The sequence below is a fragment of the Macrotis lagotis genome, chromosome 7, assembly GCF_037893015.1.
Source record: "Macrotis lagotis isolate mMagLag1 chromosome 7, bilby.v1.9.chrom.fasta, whole genome shotgun sequence".
NCBI lineage: Eukaryota > Metazoa > Chordata > Mammalia > Peramelemorphia > Peramelidae > Macrotis > Macrotis lagotis.
In genome coordinates this window covers 134,094,973-134,119,490 of record NC_133664.1, presented here as the reverse complement: position 1 = coordinate 134,119,490, position 24,518 = coordinate 134,094,973, and the positions used below count along the sequence as shown (strand labels likewise).

The window sequence follows — 24,518 nt, the reverse complement described above, 5'->3', positions numbered from 1 at the left end:
CCATGCTATCTACATATAACCCATTTCAACTTCAATGAAGTATTTTTAATTTCTTTTCATGGTTCAACTCCACCATGATAACTACCCTGATTATCTCCATTCCAAACATATCTCCCTTCTGGAAAACTTTCCATTTCTTTTAGACAATAGTGTAAAATACAAAATAAATGTATTTAGTTGTTTTATGTATGTTAGTTCCAGTCTTTTCACTATCACTTTCATGTCCCTGAAGTCAAGGTTTATATTTTTCTGTATCCCTCAAATCTTTTAACACAAATGATGACCCAATATTTGTTCAACAAATGTCTATTGTTTGAATTTTGGTTGGTGAACAGTGTTGCCTTCTAGAGAGCAAAGCTTCATTTGGGGACAGCTCATGCAATATCTCTATCTCTATCTATCTATCTATCTATCTATCTATCTATCTATAAGAGTTTTGAAGTTATCTATTCTAACCCTCAAATTTGTCAGTGAAGCCAATAGAGACCTATAGAGAGGAAATAACCTCTCTATGTTTAAACAGTTAAGAAAATAGCAAAGTTAGATTCCATTCCAGGAACCCTTTTTCTAAATTCAATATTATATCCATGATTGAAGGTTATATATTTTTCACTTTCAAGCAAATAGGTCCATTGGTTTTTGTGCAAATGACTGAGACTATACCCTTATCCTCATTTTATCTTTGTTGACATGTGAGTTTAGTCATCTAATTTCTCTATCATTACCCTAACATTGTGTTTTGTCTGTTATTTTATTTCATTCCCCTGTTGATTATAGGGTTCAATCTGTCTCCTCACAAACCCCAGCCTGGGCCTTGTAGAGTTACTCTTTGCCACCACTATCCCATATTAACCCCTTTTTAACCAAGTATCATCTGATTACAGAACAGTTCTGTACTTTCCATATTCTAGCTTAGCTGCAATCTGAAGTGATAATAAGCTATAGATAACATTTTTTAAAAATACAAGTAGAAATACCTTCAAAAGCAAATTTCTAGTTTTAATATTTGTGTTTTTATATAATAAGAATTCACATACAGAAGTCACTATGTATCAGAATTCTTTCACATTTAACAATTTCCTATTGATAACATTTTCTATTATGGTAATAATTTATAAATAAATTTCCCAAAGAAGCAGACAGATGCCATTGCCTTTCCAGTACAAATTAATCAGTTAATGGAGATGAGAATAAAGTATTTATTAATTATTTAGCATATGTAAAAACATTATGCTGATTGTTGGAAACACAAATAGAAAAATAAAAATACCTTCTCACAAAAGCTCCTCATTCTTGTTTGGGAAAATACAATTTTTGGGTTTTAGTTGCAAATCAAATGGAAAATTCCTATGAATCTTAGAATGTAGTGGTAAAGAAGATGTTAATGCTGCTATTTTTTTATTTTAACTGATAAACTTATAGGATTTCAAATGTTGAAATATTTGTAGGTGCCAATAAATTTGGAAACCAAGATTTTAGTGGGGGGGGGGGTCTTCAATAGCTATTATCCACAGAAATTTTGGGATGACTGTGTCTCTACAGGAAGTGTTTTCCAGAATACTTCATGAAGTCAATGGTCTGAAAATAATGCTATTTCCATGATTCTAACCTTGGGGTCCTGACCTATACATGTTAAAGCCTGAGGGAGTTCAGTGATCAAAAATGTGGTGGTGGTTTTACCTGCATATCCCATACTCCATACTATCTCTCCATCAAAATGTCTTTAATCTTAGCTCAGTTGATTTGTCTGTCAGCATAACAGATTAAAGATGGGCATAAGGCTTAGTCCTTTGTTTTGGATGCTGATAATTTTGACAATTGTAATTGTAGTGGTTATTTTATTTTATTAAGTAGAAACAAACCGACCAAAATATTACACAAATGCAAGATGAAGTGGCAAATTGTGCGATTATCCAGAAAATCTGTTAATTGCAAACAATCCAGAAAATTTAGTTAAGGGGAAACAAAACACAACTCATCATGAAGGATAGGTTTTTGTTTGTTTGCTTGTTTGTTTGTTTGCTGTATTTTTTTTTTTTTGGCTTGAATTACCTGGATAATTAATCTTAGCACTCTACTTTTCAATGTCTATGGGTAGAACCTAAGAAAGAGACAGTAGTTCAAAATCCCCTGCTACTATGACAGTGCCAAAAAATATTCTGCATGTGAGGAAAACAGGATCACTTAGGGAACACAACCATAGACTAGAGTTGACCTCTGTTTGCCCAAGAACAGAACTGTGTGTGACTGTCAAGGCCTTCAGCCCTTGTACCTGCAGAGCAAAGAATCCAAAGGCTTTTGCTGCCTGTGTTATTTATTTATCAAAAAAATAAAAATATTCTTGTACGCAACGTGCTCATCATGTAGCAGAGAAAGGCAAGGTTTTCCCTTTTAACTAGAGATGCACATTAAACCTATTATTTTACTCTGGCATTGTCATTATTTAAAGCCTAATTATAGCAGTTCCTGCTGGCACTGTTCTATTATAAGCCCAGTTTTTTGGGAGTTTATGACTCAATGGTTTTAATTCTAATCGAACAAAACAGTGCACAAAGTTGTCAAGCCTGCATGCAATTTATCTTCTAAAAAAAGGATGCAAATGGGTTAGGGTAATTTTTATCACTAATAATAAAAAAAATTTAAAAAAATTCCTTCACTTTCAGTTGACCCAGAACAATAAAGCAACTCTCTTTTTTAAAAAAAATTATAAATTTCCAGTTATTTCATTCCAATAACCAAATGAAATATTTTTAATACAAAACAAGTTAAATATGTTTCTTGTAGAGGCTGCTCAAGTGAAGTCAGGGTCAAGAGACCAGTTATGGCCAAAATAACCTGAGCTCTGGAGACCCTTGAGCTGAAAGTTTCAATGGAACTCTGATTTGATTAAACAGTATCTCAAAATATTCACTTTAATGGATTCCCATGTCTATTGTTATAGTTAAAGCAATTTTAACTAGACACCTAGAATAAGACTACCTAGATAAACTAACAGAAAACATTACAGATCTAAAATCATAGGACCTATGTTTAAATCATAACTATGTCTCTTGAGTATTTCTTAATATTGATGAGTCTTATTTGCTCTGATCTGTCAAACAAAAGAGATGTACTAGATGACTGTTGTGGTCCTCCCTGACTATTAATATATGAATTCATATAACAGTTCTTTCTCAAAATTTATGTTTAGCACTCATATAGCATTTTGTTTCTAAAATACTACACGCACACAGACACACACACACACACATAAAATCTCAACTGACACATATAGCAACTTGGTGAAGCAAATTTTGCTATCATTTTTATTTTATAGGCAAAGAAGCCAAGTTTAAGATACATTAAGTGACATGTCCGAGGACACACATACCTTGTTATTAAGACAGGATTCAAATAATCTCTTCCTGACTCTCTGTCTGGCACTATAGTCTCTATAATAGCCAGCTGCCTATGAAATGATCCTGAAGTTATGTATGATTTCAACTGAAGTTCACCGAAATAGAATTTAAATATATTACAGAGATTTGGTATTGAAAAGGACCAAAAAAGTCCTTTCTTACAGAAATGATAACCTTATTATTCAACTCTTTGAGAGCCTTTATATTATGAGCATTAAATGTATAGTTTTCAGAGAATTTTACAATTTTAAACATGCAAATAACATTAGGAATCAACTGGATCTAACCACTTATTTCCCAGAGAAGAAAATCAAGAGCTTTGTGTTCAAATATAGCTTGTTCGCGGTCATTCAATATTGTAATTTTAAAATGTAACACTTTAATTCAGAAATATCAAAACAGTGGGGACAAAACCAAAGCATGAAATTTGCTATAAAATGCCTGACAGGTATAACATCCAAATGATATGTTACTGTAAGAAAAAAAAATAAAACCTGACAGTAAGTAAAAAATAAAACCTCATGGCATACCTGACAGGTATACCATCCAAATGATATGTTACTGTAAGAAAAAAAAAATAAAACCTGACCTCACCAATAAAAATCCCCCTAATTTAATTATGGTGAGGTTTTATTTTTAAATAATGCAACATTTTACTTTCCTCTTATTACATTTAATATTTCCAAATTTAGATAAGTTGACACCACATGAAAAAATAACAGTGAAAAATAAATGCAAAAAAATGGAATAATGAAAGGAAAGAATGCATAGAGGGGAAAGTAGAATAATTGAAATGGCATTTTGCATCAGAAACTTTACATTTCAAAATCTTCAATACATTGTTTTTTAGGTATTTTTGCAAGGCAAATGGGGTTAAGTGTCTTGCCAAAGGCCACACAGCTAGGTAAATTATTAAGTGTCTGAGACTGGATTTGAACCCAGGTACTCCTATCTAAAGGGCCTGTGCTTTGTCCACTATGCCACCTAGCCGCCCCAATACATTTTTTTTGATATTGAAATTCTTCTGACTAATAGTCTGGATGAATTCTTCCTTCTTCCCAAATGTCACCTAATATTTTAAAAGCTTTATATAGATAGCTGACAGATTGTCTTAAATCCTGTTAATAGTGAATGAACATCAGCTATGCCTTCATCTTGACTTTAGTCAGTTTAAATTCAAAATATACCACTTTCTGAAGAACCATTCTTAAAATATATTTTAATTGAACTGGTATTATCAATAATGAAATTCACTATCAAGCAAATGAGGAATAAGCATTTTCATCCCAATCAATTCCTTTTATTTTAGCCACTGTTAAACTGTTGTCAATCAACAAGCATTTACAGTGTTAATCTCTTTCTGTTTCAAGGATTGTGCTAAGAACAGTGGATACAAAGAAAAGCAAAAAATAGTTCCTGTTCTCATAGAGCTTGCATTACGAAGGCAACTGATTATATACAAACTATATACTCAAAGTAGACTGGAAATAATCTCAGAGAATATTTGTGAGAACTAAGAGGGATCAGGAAGGATTCCATGAAGATTCTTTATTTCATTATTATTACTATGTCTACATAAATACCAAGATAACAAAAATATTAAAGATTTTGATAATTATCCCAATGAAAATAATTGAATTTGTCTCCTCATTGCTATAAATATTTCAAACAAATTCTCACTGCTTATAGGAAAATATACATTTTTTTCTTGGTTTTACAGGTCCTGAATACTTTAATGTTTATTTAATACTGACCTTCTTCTACTCGGTGCTCTGACCAAAATATACTATTCATTATTTCTGAATCATGTTCAACATTTACCTTTTTTTTTGAATTTATTCATGCTCATCCTTTTACCTGCCTTGTACCCTTCTTTCTTTATCTTCCTATAGTGAAAACCCTTTAAAGTTCATCCTGAATGAGAACTCTCTCTCTGATTTGTCCAGACAAGAATGATTTGCTTATTTTCTGAACAATTAATATGTTGTATCTACTTAATAGACTTGCATTTTATTTTTGAGAGTATTTTGTTACATAAATTTCATTTTTCTAATTGATTTTTAACATTCTTAAAAGCAAGAAACTTATGTTATTTATTTGAGCAAAATCTGAACACTCAGACATGTTTTACAGATAATATCCTTTAAATGCAGATAGATGATTTCTCAAATATTTTTCAACTCTATATTTTACATTTCTGTGAGGTAGAATATGATTAATAAATGTTTTATGGTTGAATGAATGAATGAAATAAGCAGTACTGGAAGGATTTGTTTAAGTTGTAAACTTCTAGAGGACTATTATATGTTTATTGTTCCCATCGAAAACTTAGTTGATTGATTCAAGTTTTCAATTAGTTAATCAATAAACATTTATTGAGTACCAGATACAGTGCAAATTGCTGGGGATTCAAAACAATGTAAAAGACAAAATCTACTTTCAAAAAACTCATAATCAAATGAAGACAACAAAAAACAAACAGTATGTTCAAGCAAGATAAAGCAGAAAGAATTAAAAAAAGAAAGGGAAGGGGAAAAAGAGGGATTAGTAAACGTTCCCTTTAGGCTTTTAGTTAGTATTTGAAGGAAGATAGAGAAAGCAAAAAGTGGAGATAAGGAGTAAGAGTATTCCAAGCAAGATGGATAGTCAGCTCATTGATAGGGTAAATTGTTTGTGGAATTTGAAGATTACTGGGTAGAAGAGTATATGTCAGAGATAAAGATAAAAAATTGCTAGTGGTGAGTGGATTTGCAGTGGTTTTGAATTTCAGAGTATTTTGTGTTTGATCCTGGAGGTGATATAGAGTCACTGGAATTTATTGAGGTAGGCAAGTGAAACCACTAGGTCTGGGCTTTATTAAAAATTTCTTTGGCAGTAGAATGAAGAAAGGATTGGAGTTGAGAGATTTGTGTCAGAGAGACGAGTCAGAATATCATAATAGACTGTGTTAGAGTTCTATTTTTAATTTGGATTTATGGAATGAATTTATGGAATAAAGCACATATCCACAACATATTTAATTAAAAAATATATGATCACACATGAAACTGCAAATCCATCATGTTTAACTTACTATTCCTAAATATACAATAAATTTATCATGTAAATATATATTTTTACCTTTTTCTTCTTTCCTCCCCAACACCCTACCCTACAAATGGTTGCATTAAACATAAATAGAATATATTTGTAAAATTATTTACTACATAACTTCAGGTTATCAGATCTTGCTCTGAATGCATAGTGTCTACCATTATAAAACCTTTATTTTTAATTTGCATATTTATAAGTCAAAGTAACAGGTGTTTCTTAATACAATATTTCTGTCAACATTATAATCTAAAGAAGGGAATTTTAACATTAAATTCAACTTTTTTTCAGTGCTATATAGTGCAGAATTTACTTCTGTGGTTGAGATGTGGTAGAAGCAGTAAGCACTGACTATTAAAACACCTTTTGCATGTGTTTTCAAATATGATCTAAAGTAACAGTATATTTGATAGGGAAAACAAATCAAAATGATTGATCAATATTCTATCTTTTAAAAATTCAACCAATTTAACATTGCATATATATGTGTATATACATATATATATGTATATATGCATATAATAATATACAAATTCATGCACTTTATGGAAAAATTCTGGGAGTAAAGGGAGCTCAACTTTAATCCAAGTTTTGCCAATATGTAGGGATATTCTTAGCACATATCACTGTGCAGCAGTTTAAAATTTATTCATTTATTTTTATCCATATGCACGTGTTTATTTTTAAGTTTACAAAATGTCTTTCCACCCTCCCTTCCCAGCCCCTCACCTCAGCAGTGAACAGTCAAGTTAGCACTCTACATGTATTTTGACAAATATGTTAGCAAATTAGTAATTTTCAATATTATGAACTAGGATTCAGGGAAAGAGATACATAAGAGATAATTTCAATAGAGTGTTCATCAGATTCTGAAGATTTTTGGTTCTTTTGTGTGTGTTTTTTGTTTTCCCCTGGGTGTGGATAATACAGTCCATAGCCAGTCTAACACAGCTGTCTTAGCTCTCTAGACTGCAGAGAGGAGCTGCTTCCATCAAGGTTGTTCATCTCACAATTTTGTTGGTAATGTGTATACTGTTTTCTTCGTTCTTCTTCCTTCACTCAGCATGAGATCCCATAAGTCATTCATGCTTCTCTAGAATCCAACATTTATGGTTTCTTACAGAACAATAGTATTCCATAGTATTCATGTACTATAACTTGTTTAGCCATTCTCGAATTGGTGGGCATCCCTTTAATTTCCAATTCTTTGCCACTCTAAAAAGACCTACTATGAATATTTTGGTACATGTAGGACTTTTACAACTGGGTCAAATGGTATGAACAGTTTTGTTGCTCTTTGGGCCTAGGTCCATATTGCTCTCCCAAATGGGTGAATCCATTCATAACTCCACCAGCAATGCATCAATTTCTTAGTCCTCTCACAATTGCTCCAGGATCATTTTCCCTTTTTCTCATCTAGGCCAATTTGATATGTGTGAGATGAAACTTCATTGTTGTTTTATTTTGCATTTTTCCAATCAATAATGATTTGGAGCATTTTTTCATATTGTTATATATAGCTTTAATTTCATCATTTAAAACTGTCTGTTCATAACCTTTGACAATTTATCAATTGGGAAATGACTTGTGACCTTATAAATTTGAGGCAAATTTCTATATATTTTAGACATGAGACTGTAAACTGGACTCCTAGTTATGAAGATTGTTTCCCAGCTTTCTGATTCCTTTCTAATTTTGGCAGCACTGATTTTTATTAATTCAAAACTTTTTAATTTAATATAGTTGAAATTATTCATTTTGAAGTTTATAATGTGCTCTAATTCTTCTTTGATCATAAATTTAGCTCCTATCCAAAGATGTCATAGAGTATTTCTTGATCTATTAATTTATTTTTCGTAATGCTTTTTATGCCTAAATTCTGTATCCATTTTGACCTTATTTTGGTATATGTTGTTTGCTATGGATCTATGCCCAATTTTTGCCAGTTTTCTGAACAATTTTTGTCATATTGTGAGCTCTTATTCCACAAGTTCTTTGAGTTTGCCAAAGAATAGATTGCTGTAGTCATTTACTGCAGTTCCTTTTGATTCTATCCTAATCCACTGATCCATTACACTCTTCCTTAATCAGTACCAGCCAGTTTTGAAACCTGCTGCTTTCCAGTATAGTTTTAGCGCTGGTAGAGTTAGGCTACCTTCCTTTACATTTTTTTCATCAGTTCCCTTACCTTTTTGTTGCTCCAGATGAATTTTGTTACTATTTCTTTCAAGCTCATTAAAGTAGTTGCTTGGTTGTTTGATGTGTTTTGGCACTGAATAAGTGAATTTGGGTAGAATTGTCATTTTTATTTTTTATTAGCTCAATCTAACCATGATCATTTAATATTTTTTTTAGTTATTTAGATCATACTTTATTTGGGTGAGTAGTGCTTTATAATTGTGTTCAACCAGTTTCTAGGTTTGGCTTGGAAGGTAGAATTCCAAGTATTTAATGTTGTTTCCATTTATTTTAAATGAATTTTTTTTCTTTCTATCTATTGCTCTTGGGCTTTGTTGTTCATATATAGAAATGTTGAAGATTTATATGGGTTTGTTTATATCCTGCTATTTTGCTGAAATTGTTAATGGTTTCAAGAAGTTTTTTAGATGATTTTCTTGGGTTCTCTAGGTAGACCATCATATCATTTGGAAAGAGTGAAAATTTTGCTTCCTTATTCCCAGTTCTGATTTCTTCAATTTCTTTTTCTTATCTTATTGCTATCATTTCTAATATTGTATTGACTAGTAATGAAGATAATGGGCATCCTTGTTTGACCCCTGATTTTATTGTTAATGCTCTGTGTTTATTCCCATTATATATTGGATTTGTTGATGGTTTTAGATAGATACAATTTATTATATGATGGAAAATACCATTTATTTCTAAACTTTCTAATGTTTTTAAAAGAATAGATGTATTTTATCAAACGCTTTTCCAGCATTTATTGAGATAATCATATGATTTCTATTGGTTTTTGATTTGTTCAATTAGGTTGAGTGCTTTCTTTCTGCCTACCTGGTATAAATTCTGCCTGATCAATGTGTACAATCCTAGCCATTACTTGCTGTAGTCTTGCTATGTTTTTTTTTATTGGAAATACAACTTTATTATGACCTAAACAAAAAAGGAATGACAGTTACAAACAAGATTCACCACTGAATATTGTGATGGGACTGCAGCAGTCTTATATTTGAAACTCAAGGGGATGTAATTGCGATCCAAAATAGCTAAATACGCAGGTCCAAAATATGAATTATATTTTTTTAAACTGCCACATTCACTCCGAAGCCCATTCATCTCCTTCAGCATCCCAAAGATTCAACACATGTTCTGCTCAGCTATATAATAAAGTGGCAAACACACTACACCACTGATATCACAGGACAGTTGCCTATAAAACTAGACCTCTGATGCTGCGCTCTAGCTTCATTCCCTTACAGGTCATCATCTTTATCAGGGAGTGCAGTTGTCTGAGCAATCTGCAAGTCCTGCTCATGCTGTGCTGCCAGTGCTAGGTCCATGATAACCTCTGTAGGTGCAAGAGCAGGCATGGCAACAAACTCCAAGTTAGGGTCTCCAATAAGTTTTCTAGCAAGCCAAAGGAAGGGCTTCTCAAAGTTGTAGTTACTTTTGGTTGAAATGTCATAGTACTGGAGATTCTTCTTCCTATGGAAGACGATTGATTTCACCTTGAATTTTCTGTCCTTAATATCCACTTTGTTGCCACACAACACGGGATATTTTCACATACTCGTACCAGATCTCTATGCCAGTTAGGTACATTCTTGTAAGTAACTCTTGATGTTACATCAAACTTTATAATGGCACACTGAGCTTGGATGTAATAACCGTCCCTCAGACCACCAAATTTCTCTTGCCCAGCTGTATCCCATACGGTGAATTCAATGGGACCTCTTTTAGTATGGAAAACGAAGGGGTGTACTTCAATTCACAAGGTGGCTACATACTTCTTCTCAAATTCACCAGTCAAGTGACATTTTACAAATGTGATTTTTCCAGTACCTCCGTCACCAACTAATACAAGTTTGAACTGTACTTGGGGTTCTCCTTGGGCAGTCATCATGATGGTTCTTCCAGAAGCATCTCAGTCTCCACCTGACTGCTAAGTTTTTATTTACGTTATTTTCATGAATATGCATTAGGGAGATTCACCTATAATTTTCTTTGTCTATTCTAGCTCTTCCTGGTTTAGGTATCAGCACTGTGTTGGTGTCTTAAAAGGAGTCTGACAGAGCTCCTTCTCCTATTTTTTTAAAAAATAGTTTCTGTAGAATAGGAAATGATTGTTCTTTAAATGTTTTGCAGAATTCACTTGCAAATCCATCTGCTCCTGGAGACTTTTGCTTACGAAGTTTATTGATGGTTCCTTCAATTTCTTTTTCTGAAATGGGGTTACTTAAGTAATTTATTTACTCTACTGTTAATCTTGGAAGTTTGTATTTTTTTAAAATATTCATCCATTTCACTCAAGTTATCCAATTTATTTTAATTCAGTTCAGTAAAATAACTCTAAATTATCTATTTAATTTCCTCCTCTTTGGCAGTTAGCTCACCCTTTTCTTTTCTTTTTTGATAATGGTAATTTGGTTATCTTCTTTCTTTTTTGGTTAATTAGATTGATCAAAGGTTTGTCTATTTTATTGGCTTTTTCATAAAAGTAACTCATTTTTACTTATGAGATTAATGGTTCTCTTGGTTTCCATTTTTCTAATCAGTGCCTTTATTTTCAGAATTTCTAATTTGGTATTTAAATGGGGATCTTTAATTTATTCTTTTTTCTATTTTTTAGTTGCTTACTATTAATATAGACTTGAATTGGATTGAGCTGAAAAAAAATCACTGTCATTTTGATTTTTTTAATCTTTGTGTTTATAAAGTGAGGATTTGCAACTGATCATGACTGGAATTGCCCCACAGATCAAAAGTACTAGGATTCAATGTATCCAATATTAGTATCAAATATAAATTTTTATCTTTTCAAATACTTAGGTTTACAATAAAATACAAAATTATACAGAAAAAAGCAATTTTTATTATTAGACAAATCTATCTGACCTCAAGGTCATAAAATCAATTATCATATATCAATTTTATGAGTTGGATTCAATTTTAAGTTTTAATTTAATAATTGCTTTAAGTAACTTATAAAAATTTTATCCAGTACCTAAAGAGAAAACTCTGAGGCCATTACCTTCCTATACTATTTGTAAGCTTTAAAAAATGAGTAAACTTTGTGTTTATGTACCCCCAATCACCTATAATCCACAAAGGAGTTTTTAATTAAAAAGTTATAAAAGCCTATTTAAATTTTAAAATGAAACAAATATAGATTATTATTATTATTTCAATTTCATTGGAGATATTCCCTAAAACATGCAGAATGTTATTAAAAAAAGGTCATTTTAAAAGAATAACATCTCAACTCTCTTCCCAATTTTGTGCTTTCACTTAACTTATATTTATTGCATTATTTTTTTCCAATTAAATGCAACAGTAGATTTCTATATTAAATCTTTTGCATGCTTTTGAGGTCCCCAAATTTCAACAACCCTCCATTCTCTCTACCTTCCCCATGGTAGGAAACAATCTGATATAAGTGGTACATATATAATCATATTTAAAATATGTCCATGTTAATCATTTTGTGAAAGATAAATTAGAACTAAATGGTAAAACATGGGAAAGAATGAAAAACTGTGAAATTTTGAAAAATATTATTTCCAGACTCCATTCACACTCCATAATTTTGTTTTATTTTCTTTTGATTTTTCTGGATGTAGATAATATTCTACATAATAGGTCTCAGAATTGTCCTTGATTACTGAAGTGCTGTAAAGAGTCGCCTTCCTCAGAATTGAGCATCTCACAATATGGGAGTTTACATGTATGCTGGTTCCACTCACTTAATTCAGCTTCCATTCATCCAAGTTCTCTGAAGTAGAGTCAGACATTATTTCTTACGGAACAATAGCACTCCATCTCATTCATTTATCGCAATAGATGGACATCCCTCAATTTCCAATTCTTTGCCACTACTAATAGAGCTTCTATGAATATTTTTGTACATGTGGGTCTTTTCCCCCTTTTTATGATCCCTTTAGGATATAGACATAGCAGTGACATTGCTTGGTTTAAGGGCATGTAGTTTAATTTCCCTTCTTATAAAATTCTAAATTGTTCTCCAAAATATTTGTTCATAACTCCAGCAACAATTTAATAGTATCCCAGTTTTCAAACATCCTCTCCAACACTGATCATTTTTAGAGAGATTTTATTTATTTTGAATGTTACAATTTTCACCCAATCTTGCTTCCCTCAACCCCCACCCCAGAAGGTAGTCTGTTAGTCTTTACATAGTTTCCATGGTATACATTGGTCTCAGTTGAATGTGATGACAGAGAAATCATATCCTTAAGGAAGAAAAATAAAGTATAAGAGATAGCAAAATTACAAAATAAGAATACTTTTTTTTCTAAATCAAAGGTTATAGTCTGTGGTCATTGTTCAAATCCACAATTCTTTCCCTGGATACAAAAGTCAATCTCCATTTCAGAAACCACAAACGTGTGCCTGATTGTTGCCCTGCTGGCATGAGCAAGTCCATTAAGTCTGATAATTCCCATGCTGCTGTTAGGGTGTACAGTGTTCTGGTTCTGTTCATCTTGCTTAGCATCAGTTCATGCAAACCTTTCCAGGCTTCTCAGAATTCCCATCCCTCTTGGTTTCTAATAGAAAAATAGTGTTCCATGAGGAACATATGCCACGGTTTGTTAAGCCATTCTGCAGTTGAAGGATATTCACTTAGTTTCCAGTTCTTTACCACCAGAAACCGGGCTGCTGTGAATATTTTTGTACAAGTAATGTTTTTACCCTTTCTCTAATCTGTTCAGGGTATAGGCCCAGTAGTGGTATTGCTGAATCAAAGAGTATACACATTTTTGTTGTCCTTTGGGCACAGTTTCAAATTTCTCTCCATAAAAGTTGGATGAGTTCACAGCTCCACCACATCCCTTCCAATATTGATCATTGTCCTTTATGGTCATATTGGCCAGTCTGAGAGGTGTGAGGTTGTACCTCAGAGATAGTTTAATTTGCATCTCTCTAATAAGTAGTGATTTAGAGTAATTTTTGATATGGCAATGGATTATTTCCTCATCTGTAAATTGCCTCTGCATATTGTTTGACCATTTCTCAATTGGGGACTGGCTTGTTTTTTTTTTTAATTTGACTCAGTTCTCAGTATATTTTAGAGATAATTCCTTTGTCAGAAATATTAGTTGCAAAAATTGTTTCCCAATTTGTTGCATTTCTTTTGATCTTGGTAACAGTGGTTTTGTCATTGCAAAAGCTTTTTAATTTAATGTAAAAAAAACAATCTACTTTGTTTTTGATGATCTACATCACTTTTTTCATCTTAAACTGCTTCCCTTTCCAAAGATCTGATAGGTAAACTATTCATTGATCTAGCAGTTTGCTTGTAATATTGGAGGGTTTTTTTGTCTAAATTCATTATCCATTTTGATCTTATCTTGGTATAGGGTATGAGGTGCTGGTCTAATCTAAATTTCTGCCCTATTAACTTCAATTTTTCAAAACAGTTTTTATTGAAGATATAATTTTTATTCCAATATCTGGACTCTTTGGGTATATCAAATAGCAGTTTACTATGATCATTTCCTGCTATTTTACCTAGTCTATTCCACTGATCCACCAATCTTTTTCTTAGCCAATATTGATGCTTTAAAATATAATTTTAGATCTGTTAGGGCTGTGTCACCTTCTTTTGCACTTTTTTTCATTAAATCCTTGGAAATTCTTGGCTTTTTTATTTCTCCATATAAATTTACTTACAACTTTTCTAATTCTTTAAAGTAGTTTTTTTGGAATTTTGATTGGTAGGTTGCTAAACACATAGTTTTGTTTTTGGTAGTATTATCATTTTTATTATTTTAACTCAGCCAATCCATGAGCAGTTGATATTTGCCCAGTTATTTAAATCTGTTTTTAACTGTGTGAAAAGTGTTTTATAATTGTTTACAAAAAGTTTCTGAGTCTGCCTTGGCAAGTAGACTCCCAGGTATTTTATGTAGTCTGAAGTAACTTTTGGTGGGTTTTCTCTTTGTAGCTCTAATTGCTGCATTTTTCTAGTCATATATAGAAATATTGAAGATTTATGAGGGTTTCTTTTATATCCTGCTAATTTGCTCTAGTTGCTAATTCTTTCAAGTAGTTTTTTAGATGATTTTTTGGGATCATCTAGGTATTACACCATGTCATCTGCAAAGAATGAGAATTTTTGTCTCTTTCTTCCCAATTGTAATTCTTTCAATTTCTTTTTCTTCTGTTATTGCTGAATCTACCATTTCTAATGCAATACTGAATAGAAGTGGTGATAAGGGCATCACTGTTTTACCCTTGATCTTATTGGGAATGCTTCTAGCCTATCCCCATTGCATGTAATGCTTGTTGAGGTTTCAGATAGATATTGATTGTTCTAATGAACAGTCAATTTTTTCCTATGCTATCCAGTGTTCTTAGTAGAAATGGGTGCTGTGTTTTGTCAAAAGCCTTTTAATCATCTATTTATATAATCATATGATTTCCGATTGTTATTGTTATTATCATTGACATAATTGATATAATATTTATATAATTAAATATACTAACAGTTTTTCTAATATTTTACCAAGCCTGCATTCCTGGGTTTAATCATATTTGGTCATAATGTATCATCCCAGTGAAAACTTGTTGTAGTCATTTTGCTTATATTTTATTTAAGGTTTTTTCATCTATATTCATCAGGGAGATTAGTATATAATTTTCTTTCTCTATTTTATCTTTTCCTGGTTTAAGTATCAGCACCATATTGATGTCATAGAAAGAGTTAGACAGAGTTGAACAGAGCTCTGTCTACACCTAATTTTCCAAAGACTTTATATAGAATTGGAAATATTGTTACTTAAATTTTGATAGAATTCACTTGGGAATCTATCTGGCCCTGGAGATTTTTCTTAGGAAGGTTAATAATGGCTTGTTGAATTTCTTTTTCTGAGATTGATTTATTTAACTACTTAATTCCCTCTTCATTTAACCTGGGCAAGTTACATTTTTGTATATATTTAACCACTTCACTCAGATTATCAAATTTATTGGTATAGAGTTGGATAAAAAGATTCCAAATTATTACTTTACTAAACCCCTTTTTTGTGGTGAGTTTAATTTTTTTATTTATGATACCAGGAATTTGGTTTTCTTCTTTCTTTTTTATAAATCTAATTGACCAGAGCTTTGTCAATTTTATTGCTTTTTTCATAAAAGCAAGTCTTGGCTTTATTTATTAGTTCAATAGTTTAATTTCTTTCAAATATATTAATTTCTCTAATATCTAGAATTTCTAATTTGGTCCTTAAAAGGGGGTTTTTAATTTCTTCTTTCTCTAATTTTTTTAGTTGCATATTTAGTTCATTGATTTCCTCTTTCTCTAATTTATTCATGTAAGCATTTACAGATATAATATATCCCCTGGCAGATTACTTGAGTGCATCCCATGTGTTTTGATGCATTGTTTTATTATTGTCTTTATCTAGGATAATATAATTAATACTTTCTATAATTTGTTGTCTGATCCTCTCATTCTTTAAAATGGTTTCCAATCACTTTTGGGTCTATATCTCCCTAAACCCATGTTGAATGTGATTTTTATTTCATTATGATCTGAGAAAGATGTATTCATTATTTCTGCCTTTCTGCAATTGATTATTAGGATTTTATGCTGTAGTACATGGTCAATGTTTGTGTAAGTGCCATGTACTGCAGAAAAAATAAAGTATATTCCTTTCTCTACCCATTCAAATTCCTCCATAAGTCTATCATATCTAGGTTTTCTAACAATCTATTTACCTCCTTATCTTCTTTCTTGTTAATTTTTGGGTTAGATTTATCTAAATCTAAGAACAGGAGATTGAGTTCTCCCACTAGTAGAGCTTTGATATATATGTGTGTTCCTTTAACTCCTTCAACTTATCCTTTAAGAATTTGGATGCTATACCATTTGGTACATAAATATATAGCATTGAAATTAGTTACTGTCTATGGTATCTTTTAGAAGGATGTTGTTTCCTTATCTCTTTTAATAATATCTATTTTTTCAGATACTTTATCTGAGATAAGGATTGCTACCCCTGTTTTTTTCACTTCAGTTGAAGCAAAATATATTGTGCTTGGGCATATTCCCTTTAGTCTATATGTATCTCTAGTTCAAATGAGTTTCTTGTAAGCAGCAAATTATAGGATTTTTGCTTTTAATCTGCCTGCTATTCACTTGTGTTTTAAGGGAGAGTTTATCCTATTCACATTCAAAGTTATAATTACTAACCCTTTATTGCTCTCTATGCTATCTTTCCTCTGTATTTTTCCCCTTTTTCATATTATCCATATTCCCCAGTATTTTGTTTCTGAATACCACCGACTTTTGTTTGTTTGCCCTTCAATATCCAAACACCCCTCCCCTTTTTCTCCCTTTCCTTTTTCCCTTCTTCCTTCATTTACTTATGTTGGTTCTCCCATTCCTCTCCCCTCCCCTTTGCCCCTTTTAACACTTTAAAGGTAAGATAAGTTTATTAACTGCGGATTTGTATGTTAACTTTAAATAAAATCTGATGAGAGTAAGATTCAGGTTGCTCTTATCTCCTCCCTTCTTCCCTTCTATTGATACAGATCCTTTGTACATCTTGATGTAATGAGATTTACCCCATTCAGTCTCCTCAATCCTCCAATCACTGTCTACCTTTTTAAGGAGTTGTTATTTTTAAATCATTCAATCTGAGTCACATAAAAGTCATGAGTGTCTCTCACTTCTGGCCAAGAATATTCTCTCTAATACAATTACAATTCTCAAGAGTTATGAGAATCTTTACCCCAGGTGGGGATATATCCAGGTTTAATCTTATTGGCTAGCAGTTTTTTCCCTTTACTCCCCTTTTTTAACCTTTCTTGCCTCGCTTGATTTTCCTGTTTTAATCCAGATTTCTATTTAGCTTTGGTCTTTTTATCAGTAAATGTTGGAAGTCTCCCATTTTGTTAAATATTCATCTTTTAACCTGGAAATGAAGACTTATTTTTGCTGGTTAGTCTTTATTTTCTGTGTTCCAAGCTCCCTTGCTCTTCGGAATATTGGAAGTCTTAATGTTGATGCAGTAAGTTCCTGCATAATCCTTACTGTGCTTCCTTGGTATGTAAATTATTTCTGGCTGATTGCAAGATTTTCTCTTTTATTTGATCTGCAATTTGACCACAATATTCCATGGTGTTTTCATTTTAGGGTCTCTTTCTGGAGGGATTCTTTCAATAACTATTTTGCCCTCTGGTTCCATGATATTAGAACAGCTTTCTATCACTAAATCCTGAAATATAAAGTCCAGATTTTTTTTTTTCTCTTCACTGTTTTCAGGAAGAGCCATAATTCTTAGTTTATCTCTTCTTGATCTATTCTTGAGGTCGGTGCTTTTCCTGAAGAGGTATTTGACATTTTCTTCTATTTTTTGACCTTTTGCTTTTAACACAAATCTTGTCTTATGGTGTCATTAGTTTCTTCAGATTCCATTCTTTTTTTAAGAGTAGAATTTTCTTCATTTATCTTTTGCAACTCCTTCTCCAATTGGTCAATTCTATTTTTGAAAGAGTTTTCCCTTTGACCAATTGAGGTTTTGAGTGAATTATTTTCTTTTTGCAATTGTCCAATTGTACTTTCCAAGGATTTGTTTTCTTGTAAGGTGTTAATCTTCTTTTAGTTTCCTTTCCCCAAATTTCCCAATTGATTTTTAAACTCCATCCTGATTTCTGCAAGGAATCTTACTTTGTTGGAGACCAAGCCATATTCTCCTCAGAGATTTTAAATCTCTCTCTGAATTAGCATCTTTACCTTCAAGGAATTTTTCTCTCGATCCCCCTTTTGTCTGGCCTTTCTTCATTTTCCTAAGATCTTGTTTGGGGGTGGGGCTTGTTCACAGATGTTTGGTATTGGGTTACACAAAGGTTTTACTCACTGAGTTTAATAACTCCAAGTTATTGGAGGTGGGGCAAGAGTTGGGCTGTTACTGTATTTGTTCTTGGAAGAATTAAGCTTCTTGGAAGTTGAAATGAAAGTATGGATTCTGATGTCCTCCAGACCATAGGAGTCCTACAGATTGATGCCCGAAACTCTCCTGCACTGGAACTAGCCCTCCAGCCCTTCCACTAAGCCCCAGATTGTCAGTTCTACAGCCAACTCCTCAGTGTCCCAGTTGTTTCCTGAACTGGGATTCCCACAGTCAACACCTCATTCTTGACGAGCTGCGCTCTCAGCCCTCTCAGCAGGGTCACTGCTTTCTGGCTCATCAACAATCACCAAATATAAATCTTGAGGTAGATGTTCTTCTCCTACTTCTTTTTTCTGGGTTTGGTTAATCAGATTTCTGTTAAGAGTCTTGTTTCATATTATTTATGAGTGGGGAAAGCAAGAGATCTTAGCACAGTGTCTGTCTTCTCTCTGCCATCTTGGCCTTTTTCTAATTTTGCACTCTAATTAATCTGATTAGTATGAGGTGGTAGCTCAGAATTGTTATGTTTTTGCAATTTTCCAATAAATGAATTATAGTAATTTATATGACTAAAGATAGCTTTCCTTCATTTCAAAACTGCTTATTCATGTCACGTGAAATTGGCTCAATTCTCTGTATATTTTAGAATTGATTCATTTATCACAAACACTAGCAATGAAAATGTTTTTCAGCTTTCTATATTTTTCTTCTAATCTTTTTTGAATTAGTTTTAAATGTCCAAAATAATTTTAATTTAATGTAATTTATAATGATCTTTATCTTTTATTTGATCATAAACTCCTCTCTTCTCCATGGATGTTATGGATAATTATTCTTTGTTTTCCTAGATGATTTATGGTATCATACTTTCTGTCTAAAGCCTGTACCTATTTCTAACTTCTCTTTCTTTAGGGTATGAACTGTTTTCAGTCATCCCAGCAGTTTTTGTGAAAGTGATTTCTTATCTCAGAAGCTAGATTTTGGGGGTTATCAACCAAAAAATTACTATAGTTATTTGTTACTATTTCTTTTGTACCCAATGTATTCCACTGATGCATTTCTCTATTTTTTGACCTATACGTGATAGTTTTGAAGACTATTACATACTGTAGTTTTAGATCTGGTATGATATGACTAGGCCACTTTCCATTGAACATTTTTTTATTAATTCTCTGGATATTCATGATGTTCTATCTCTCCAGATGTATTTATTTCTATTTTTTCTATCTCTGTAAAATAAATTTTTGATAGTTTGATTGGTATGGAACTGAACAAGCAATTTAATTTAGGTAGAATTGTCATTGGTCTACCCATGAGCATTTGACATTTTTCCATTTGTTGAGAACTGACTTTATTTTTGTGAAAAGTGTTTTGTAATTTTGATTATATAGTTTCTCAATTTATCTTGGCAGGTAGATGCCCAAGCATTTTATGTTGTCTAAAGTTAATTTAAATAGAATTTATTTTTCTGTCTCTTGCAGCTGTGCTTAGTTGGTCAATTGTATTAAATGATTTATGTTGGTCCATTTTATATCCTGCTAATTTGCTAAAATTATTGTTTCAAGGATTTAGTTGATTTTCTAGAGTTCTAGAAATACACCATATATCATCTCCATAGAGATTTTTGTTTTCTCATCACCTAGTATAATTTCATTAATTTATTTTTCTTTTCTTATTGCTAAAGTGAAAATCTCTACTACAAAACTGGGAAATAATGGTGATGATTGGCATCTTTGTTTCACTCCTAATATTATTTAAAATGTATTCATTTATAGAAAATGCTTGCTGATGGTTTTAAATAGATAGTGTTTATCATTTTTTAAAAAAGCACTACTTATTCCTATAGTTCTGAAGTTTTTAAAAAAGAGTGGGTGTTGAATTTTGGCAAAGTTTTTTTTTTTAATTTGATCTTTTTCTAGCTTTTTTGATGCATTCCCAGTTTTCTCCATTTTATATATAAGTACTTAGAGATATTAAATTTCTCCTAATAAATACCATATGGAAGGAAATAAGTGTTATCAATGGTAACTGTCAGGGAAATATATTGTAACACATTTGACTGATAAAGAGCACATTTCTCAAACTTAGAGAACCGAGTCAAATTTAAAAAAAATAAGAGTCATTCACAATTGAAAAAAGAACAAAAGAAATGAACACTTTTAAGATAATTTTATCAATGCTATTATCATAATAAAAAGTCCTTTTTTGTTTTTATAAGGCAATGAAGTTATTAAGTGACTTGTCCAAGGTCACACAATAAATAGGCAATTATTAAGTGTCTGAGATCCAATTTGAACTCAGGTCCTCCTGACTCCAGGGCCAGTGCTGTATACACTGCAACACTTAGCTGCCCCTGCACTAACTATTGACTAGAGAAATGTAAATTAAGATGTTCCAGGAGAATTGTAATTTAGAACCTTGTATTAGATTTGGCTACTTGTCTGGATAGGGGAAATGACAAATATTGAAGGAATTTTAGGAAAAATGAGACATTAAGGCACTATTGTTGTGAAATGACTCATCTATTTTTGTAGAGCAATTTGGAAGTGTGATCAGAAGCCTATGAAATCATGTATACTCTTTGTCTTAGTAATGCCACTATTAAATCAATCTGTCTTCCAGAAGAGATGAAAAACAGGAAGGTAAAGGATCTATATCTGAAAGGATATTTATAGAAGTGCTTTTCTAGTGGCAAGGAATTGGAAAATGAGGGAATGTCTATAAGTTAGGAAGTGTTTGAAGTGTTCTATATTAGAGATTTGATGAGCTAAATGCTGCCAGGAAAATCTGGAAAGATATATATTAACAGATGCAGTGTTAAATATGTTGCATACTAAGAAACAATAAAAGAGGAGGATGATCAGATGTGAATGACCTAGCTTTTTTCAGCACTTCTGGTACTGTAGACAACTCTGAAGGACTTATAATAAAGAACACTCTCCATTCCCAGAGAAAGAACTAATGATATCTGCATACAGATTGAAGTTTATTGCATTTTTTACTTAAAAATGCCAATAGCATCATGTGATGAACAACTATGATGGGTTCATCTCTTGCCAGCAGTTCAGTGATGGGTAATTCAAAAATACTTTGTCAAAAGATGCCATCCACATGCAGAGAAAGAATTAAGAATTGTGAATGCAGATCAAAACATGTTATTTTCACTTTTTAAAACTTGCTTTATGTTTTGTCCTGAGTATTCTTTCAAACATCATTAATTTGGACACATGTTAAATATGATTTTACTTGCATAGCCTATATTAGATTATTTGTCATGGGGAGGAGGAAGAAAAATGTGAAACTCAAAAGCTTACAAAAAGATGAATTTTGAAAACTATGCATGTAATTGAAAAAGTAAAATAAGTCAAAAGTATAAAAAATAAAAATGAATAAATTAGATCTAAGATTAATTATTTGATAAGAATTGTTGAAAAAGTGGGCATCTAGATGGTGCAGTGGGTAGAGTGCTGGCCCTGGAGTCAGTAGGACCTGAGTTCAAATTCGGCCTCAGACACTTAATAATTGCCTAATTGTATAACCTTGGGCAAGTCACGTAACCCCATTGCCTTAAATAAATATTTTTTTAGGTTTTTGCAAGGCAATGGGGTTACATGGTTTGGCCAAGGCCACACAGCTAGGTAATTATTCTTTCCCACTCCTGCTTATTCTATTCTCTCTCTCTCTCTCTCTCTCTCTCTCTCTCTCTCTCTCTCTCTCCTTTCACTCTGTCTCTCCTCAAAATTATTGTGCTTCATCCACAATCCTCCCTCTCTTCTATTCTCCTTCATTCTTTCTCTTGACCTCTTTTCCTCCTAATTTTCTATAAGGCATGTAGATGTCTATACTCATTTAACTCTTTGTGTTATTTCCTCTCTAAGCCAAATTCAAGAGTAATATTTATTCACTTCCCCTCTCTTTCCCTCTCTTACACTCCAATGCAAACATTTTATCTTACCTTTTTTATGTGAAATGACTTATCCCATTCTACCGCCCTCTAAATTCTATTATCCTGTCTGTGGGTCCGTGATAATTGAATTTTTCCTTTTGGCTGCTGGCAATATTTTATTCTTTACCTGGAAGTTTTCATTTTGGAATTTTGGAAATGCATTTGGAATTTGGGGTGATTGGTGTATACCTTCAATTTCTATTTTACCTGATGATTCTAGAATATCAGGGCAGTTTTCCTTGATAGATTTTTTTTTGAAAGGTGATGCCTAAGATGTGATCATGGCTCTAGGCAGTCCAATTATTTTTAAATGAACTAATCTGAATGTCTTTTCTGAATCAATTTTTTTCTAATTTTTTAAAAAATTTATTCAAGGCAATGTGATTATGTTTCTTACACAACGTCACACATCTAGGTAATTACTAAATCTCTGATGTCTAATTTGAACTCAGGTCCCCCCTGATTCCAGGACTCTGTCCACTGTACCACCTGGCTGCCCCAATTTTCCAGTGAGATATCTCACATTGCCTTTCAATTTTTAATTCCACTGTGTTTTTAGTTTGTTTGTTTATTGCTTTCTCATAAAGACATTGACTTCCCTTTGCTGATTTTTTTATATTAATCTTCCCTGAACGTTTGTAACTCTTTTTCCATCTGGACAATTAAGATTTTTAAGGCATTCTTCTCCTCCTCCTTGGCTTTTTGTATCTCTTTTTCCATTTGTCCAAGTCTGATTTTTTTCTTTTTCTTTTTCTTTGTTGGAGAGATGGTAGAAACTTGATATTTTTCCTTTTTTTAATTTTTTTTTAAAAAAATGTATTTATTTATTTTCTTCCATAAGTGTAATCATATTTACAACTTACAAACTTTCCCTCCACCCTCCCTTCTTACCCTGCTATCCCCAGCAGAGAACAGTCAGGTTAGCATTTTACATATATATTTTGATAAACATGTTTACAAATTAGTAATTTTTGGCATGAAGAATTAGGATTAGGGAAAGAGATACATAAGAGAAAATTTTTCTGAATTGTTTGTCAGATTTGGAAGGGTTTTTTTTCTGTGTGCCCCATCTGATTTTTATTTATTTATATGTTTGTTTGTTTGTTTTTATTTTGTACAAATGATATTTTATGCATTACTAAAATATTCTTGTTTAAGAAGAAACATAATACTCCCTTCCCCCACCCAAAATATAGACCTGCATGAGTTATAAAGGAAAGGAGAAAGAAAAAAATTGAAATTAAAATTAAAAATCATAAAAATGATATTAGTAGGTGTACTCTAGTGGCACAGTGGATGGAACACCAGCCCTGGATCCAGTAGGACCCAAGCCCAAATTTGGCCCCAGGCACCCAACAATCACCCAACTGTGTTATCCCGGGCAAGCCACCCCAACCCCATTTCCCTGCAAAATCCCCCCCGAAAAACCCAAAATAAAATAGTAATAACTAATAATAATAATGATAATAATGATGATGATGATGATAATGATAATAATAATAATAATAATAATAATAATAATAATAATAATAATAATAATGGCAGCCAGGGGTTGGACAGAGCACTGATTTTGGATCCAGGAACACCCAGGTCCAAATCCAGCTTCAGACACCCAGCAATCACCTAGGTGTGTGGCCTTAGGCAAGCCACCCAGCCCCATTTGCCCTGCTACACCTCCCCCAAAACAAATAATAATAAAAAATGTGCTTCAGTCTGTGTTCCAACATCTCCAGCTCTGTCAGAGGTGGATCACATTCCTTATGGTAAATCCATCACAAAAGCTACTTTCATATTTTTCTAACGTTTCCATTGCTGATCAGAACTCCCTTCATTCATATGTGTCTACTGCAATATATTATATTTCCTCTCTCCTTTCACTCAATCTCTGCTGCAGAGTAGCTGAGTAGCACAGCATACTAATTCCTGGCCCTGGGGCCAAAAGAACCCCAGCCAACATACCACCCCTTAGGCCCAGCATCCACCCAG

The 24,518-nt window shown here is 32.4% G+C and overlaps 1 pseudogene; it reads right to left on the bottom strand.

Annotated features, from left to right (window-relative positions):
• Positions 1-9,922: 9,922 nt before the first annotated feature.
• LOC141493837 (GTP-binding nuclear protein Ran pseudogene) lies at positions 9,923-10,572 on the bottom strand (annotated as a pseudogene).
• Between the last annotated feature and the right edge of the window lie 13,946 nt (positions 10,573-24,518).